Source organism: Gouania willdenowi, unplaced genomic scaffold, assembly GCF_900634775.1.
Source record: "Gouania willdenowi unplaced genomic scaffold, fGouWil2.1 scaffold_26_arrow_ctg1, whole genome shotgun sequence".
In the NCBI taxonomy this organism is placed as follows: domain Eukaryota; kingdom Metazoa; phylum Chordata; class Actinopteri; order Blenniiformes; family Gobiesocidae; genus Gouania; species Gouania willdenowi.
The window spans coordinates 25,304-30,714 of NW_021145027.1; the positions used below are offsets into that span (position 1 = coordinate 25,304).

Below are 5,411 nucleotides of genomic sequence, written 5' to 3' on the forward strand. Positions count from 1 at the left end.
GACAAAGGTTAAAGCGTTCTCTGGTGGTCGACTGCCTTTATGGTTAAACACATTGATGTTAAAAACAGCCAAATGAAACTGCACTGGCAGTGTTTTCAAATGTTCATTCACTTTCTTTGCATAGGTGCACTTGTGGAAACTGTGTAACCATGGCAACAGAGCCAGAAAACATCTTCTCCAGGGAGATACCACAGCTAATGTCAATCATTAGTTAATGAAATAGTAATGATTATTATCTGCTAGCCTGGCTCACTTATCTTTTCATTTTATATATGTTACAAGAAGAATACATCAGCTTCTAAAGACACCTGCTTGTATGGTGGATCATCCAGGTCTGGTAGTAGTGTGTCTGAATGTGTTCTACCTGCAGAATGCATTCATTATATATACAGTATATAGAGCACACTATGGACCTCTACAGCTATGGAGATAATATGTTTGAAATGAAAGACTGAAATCACACAAATCAATGTATAAACATGAAACTTTTATTGTTGATGACACACACAAGTCATCCAAAACACATTTTTACACAATATGTTGTGTTTTCAGTGGTTCTAGGTACTTGGCATATAGAAGCTTTGTGAGCTGGTGTTGGGCTTTTTGGGTTCCTCTCCCTGCTTGTGTTGTCCTAAGAATAAGAACTGAGTTCCCAGACGACCAAGGACATTATGTGGGGTTCAGACCTGCCCTTGACTGAACCTGGACACATATCTGCCAACCACCTGCTGCTTCTCAGGTCTGTCAAACTGAGCAGACAGATCTACAGGGACGGGGATTGACATCAGCTGGGGCGGAGTCCTCCAAGACCTTTTCAAATAGGAGGTCTAGGAGCTGATCCACGTAATCTGTGATACAGAAAAGCACTTTATTATCTTTACTGTTTAAAACCTATGTTGTTGTGTTTTGATATCTAATGATGGTCCTAACTAATTTTTTATTTTTTTTAATTTTTTGAAAAAAAAATGCCTTGCTATAATCATTTGATTTTGGGTGATTTTTGTTTTTCGTAATTTTTTGTGTTTTACTGCTTTCTTTACACAGTTTAAGTATGTGCATTATATTTGCAGTCGGTTTTATGGTCTAATGATGGTCCTAACTCAATTTTTTTTTTTTTAATTTTTGAAAAAAATGCCTTGCTTTTGATTTTGGGTGATTTTTGGTTTTTGTCATTTAGTATGTGCTTTATATTTGCAGTAGTTTTTAGGGTCTAATGATGGTCCTAACTCATTTTTTTTTTTTGTTTTTTTGAAATTTTTGAAAAAAAAATGCCTTGCTATAGCCTTACTTTTGATTTTGGGTGATTTTTGGTTTTTGTCATGTTTATGATACTGAGTTCATGATACTGAGTTCACGATACGATTCTCTCACGATTTATTTTACAAAATGGGACTGTAGACAAATGACGACTAAAAAATATTCCTTTATTTTTTGGGGGGGAAAAAAAACTAGAAAATACTGTACTATTTTCCTTTTATTTTTCATTGTTAAAAGAATCCATTGATAAACTATTCAAAACAATGCAATTTAACTAAAAATAAATCTTGAATGAAATAAATAAAGGAATAATACAAATGAAGAAGAAGCCTATTAATTTAAATTCTGGTTCTATAGTAAACAATGCAAAACTACATAATAGTTCTTTTTCTTTTTAAAAGTGCAACTGAAAATGTATTTTGTGCCTTAACAATTGGACTTAAAAAAAAAAAAAAAACACTGCACTGTCTCTTACGTCAGATTTGTTTGGACCAGCAGAGGGCACTGGTAACCCAGTGGTCGGTTGGCATGCAGCTAATTTACCGGTGAAGAAGAGATGCTATGCTAGCAGACAGAGCTAATAGAAAAACGTGACTTTTAAAGATAATTACGTAATATTACAGATATTCTTTTGGTGCTAAAGGGGTAAGGAATCATTTATGAACATGTTTAAGAGTAGAAGGTGGCCAGAAAGAAAGTAGTAGCAGATTCTGCCCGCCCCCAACACCTCTGGAAGGATAAATAGATAGCGGCCTCTGCTGTTTAAAAAAAGTACTGCGATTCATTTTTCAGAGCATCGATGTGAACTGTGATACCTATGAATCGATTTTTAACTGCCTTACGATTAATCGTTACATCCCTAGTGATCATGAATTAAAATGATGGTATAATTGTAATTTAAAAAATATGTTGCTGTTGTAATTGTAATTACATTAGAAATGAGTTCAGATAATTTACATTGTAATAGTAATTGCCATGAAAAATCTATAAAAATTATAATTTAGTGCTAAACTGGGGAACCATGGTACAGTTCTATGTACAGTTCTACATATACTGTATGTATTTTGAGCGATACCTTGGGGTGTGGCCAATACTAGACTGAGTATTGTGTGGCCCACGTCTGGTCCAAACCTAAAGCTAATAAATGATTGCTAATCAGGAAATGTCCAAATGAAGCTCTGTGATGATGGGCTTTTATTGTTAGACACGTTGTCCTAACCAACAGGACAGAGGAGTTCATCTGTTGACCAATATCATAGTTAATGTTGTTGTGGACTGTCCCAGAAAAGCTGCTGCTCTCTATTTGATCTTAAAACAAAGACTTTGCTGCAAATTAGAGATAAAATATAAGAAAAAAACACTACATTTGAGGAGAATTCTTAAAACAAGAGACATTATCTGTTCATGCAGCAAGTTAAATTTACTAAACAAGAAATATTGAAAAAATAAAATAAGAAGGTCCTGATAAGTATTCTAAAGAGTTAAAATAAGCAGAAATGGATGATTATTAGATTAAATTACTTGAAATCAAACTTCCTACAGCACAATAATAAGTGAAATATACTGACTATAAACAAATAAATTATTGTTTTATTTTATTTTTTTAATTTTGCAAATGAAAGCTTTGGAACAAGAAGAAAACAACTAATCTAAGTAAAAACTGACTCAGTAATAGTGAAAAATGATTAAGCTGTTTCTTGATACAAGTTGACTCATTTTGAAATAAGCTTAAATCTATATTAAAACCAAGTTTTTGTTCTTAGAATAAACATTTTATCAGAATCACAATCAGTGATTCACTCCACAGGCCAGTGAAGTCTTTGGTAAGTGGACTGAAGGAGACCACGCCCCCTGCTATCACAGCTGAGAGTTACACTGGAGAGTCTTCAGCTCACTTCCCTGGTCCTCTGTAGACTTCACAAACCAGGAACGCTTTCCATTCAAACCAATCCTAGAGAGGTTAAAGGGTGTGAACAAAGCCCTTAGCCCCACCCCCTTTGACCTGTAGGTAACAGTGAGAATTGAACTCACAACCCCTGGTTTACAAGACCAGTGCTCTAACCTCTGAGCTATGAGACCCTGTGTGTGACAGCATAGACGATCTTTCACATGGCAGATATACACTACACCACTTACATGTACAACTGGGCATCACTTTTTTTTAAGTTTTGGGGGCGGGGCTCTAAAAATCCATCTCATGGTGTAACTTTTTTCTCTTACAGTTCCATCTTAATGTCAACAGTTATGATAGTGTGTGGTCTTATTTTGGTCCTCAGTTATGAGGGAATTCCAACTCCGTCATCAAATCTTTATCTTTTATCCAATTTGAAAGGCTACCAATCAATAGCCTTTGTTCAATCAGCTCTCAACAAACACCCATGTATCTTAACCACATGCTAGTTGTGCTACAGTTGTTATATCATGCTTTAATTGTCTACTCACCACTTTCTAGGTGTTTTGAACCGTAAGCGCTTTAACTCGTAACCAGTGTTGTGTGAGTTACTGAAATAAGTAATGCGTTACTGCAAAAAGTAACTTTTGAGTTACTTAGAATGAAAGAATGTATTATTTATTTTGGGTCATTTGTGTCCGTACAGCTTCATATTAGTGCTGTAATAATATAATAATCCACTGTTGATCAACTGTGCTCCTGTATTAACATTGTTTTGTATAAAAACCTCTGATAAATGAAATGTTACTGTATCCAACCCTACAGTTTATAATCATTTACATTAACAGAACTAAACTCTGCTCAGTATTAATCTTTACAAACACCAATCTGACTGAAACACTAAGTATTCTTTCAATACCAGTTTATTTATCTGAGACCAGCAGAAACTGTAAATATTACAAGGAATTGTGAAATAAATAACACACAAAACAACCTGAATATTATTAAAAATTAAAGTGGCTTCAGCATCATAAAACAGTTGTGTTTAGCCTTAGAATGTTCCCTTACAGGTTAAGTACAAAAACTAGCAATAATGTTCAACATAAACACAAAAAACCTTCTAAAATAAATAAATGAAAGCAATCTGAATTAACATTAGGAATACATTTTGACCAACTCTGCTTTACAAAAACTGCCATAAAACAACCATAAATGATGTGCATATAAAGCACAAAACAGCTGCTCCAAAATTAAAACAGTATTTTTTCAGCCTTAGCACAGTAATGTAAAGTAAGCTGTGTGTATTCCAGGTGCACATTCTGCTGTTGAAAATGCTTATAAAAATAAATGTGGAAAAACAAATTCACAGCATTTTTCTCAACAGTCACAGTTCATTAAAATCTATACGCTGTTGTTTCGGTGCAGAGGCTTCCATCACATCCACCAATGTAGCGTTAGCTTAGCGCTTCACCGATGCATCGTTTGGAGACAAATGAGTAAAATAATACGCGTATTTCCACTCTGAGAAGCTCGTCCTGCTCTTGACTCGCTATGATTGGTGCACGTGATGTAAACAGAAACATGCTGACAATGCTTCTTCTTCTTCTTGTTTTACCGTGGTTGGCACGGCGTCCCGCAAAAATATGTAGAGCCACTGTAAACAGGAAGTACACCGCAGCTAGCAAAGTAACGGACAAACGCAGCATAATGTAACGGTAACGGCGTTATTTCTTTAAAAAAATATTGCGTTACAGTACAAGTTACTGTAAAAAGTAACGCACTGCTCGTAACCATATTTTTACACATTTTTACAGCTTCATAGGTCAGTTAGCTCAGCTGGTCAGAGTGTGGTGCTAATAACGCCAAGGTCATGGGTTCAAGCCCCATACTGGCCAGATCTTAGCAGTTTGTAAATGAAAATGTTATTATGTATTATGTTATTGTTAACCATCTAACCATTAGAAACACAGCTTATTGGGTCTTATTTCATCTGATCAACCAAATTCAAGGATTCACAGCCAGCAGAGACACTCTATGAGGTGTGTGTATTGTTCTTTAACATAAAGTTCTATATTTGGTCCTGTTTACTTTCTCACATGATTAAAAACCACATCATGCTTCACTTGAGGTGAACCTAGACCCACATTTTATAGAGGACCAGAGTCACTTGTTTGCTCCATACCAGAGTTCTAGTGAGCTTTCACATATCACAAACAGACCAGAACTATCAGAGGAAATGAAGCATGGTGCTGATCACAGAGGA

At 35.3% G+C, this 5,411-nt stretch overlaps 2 non-coding genes across 2 annotated transcripts; one reads left to right on the forward strand and one right to left on the reverse strand.

The window, feature by feature from the left end:
* Positions 1-3,263: 3,263 nt before the first annotated feature.
* On the reverse strand, positions 3,264-3,336 carry trnat-ugu (transfer RNA threonine (anticodon UGU)). Its single transcript has one exon. It is a non-coding gene; the product is annotated as a tRNA-Thr (tRNA).
* A 1,633-nt stretch (positions 3,337-4,969) lies between these two features.
* trnai-aau (transfer RNA isoleucine (anticodon AAU)) lies at positions 4,970-5,043 on the forward strand. The gene has a single exon. It is a non-coding gene; the product is annotated as a tRNA-Ile (tRNA).
* The last annotated feature ends 368 nt before the right edge of the window (positions 5,044-5,411 follow it).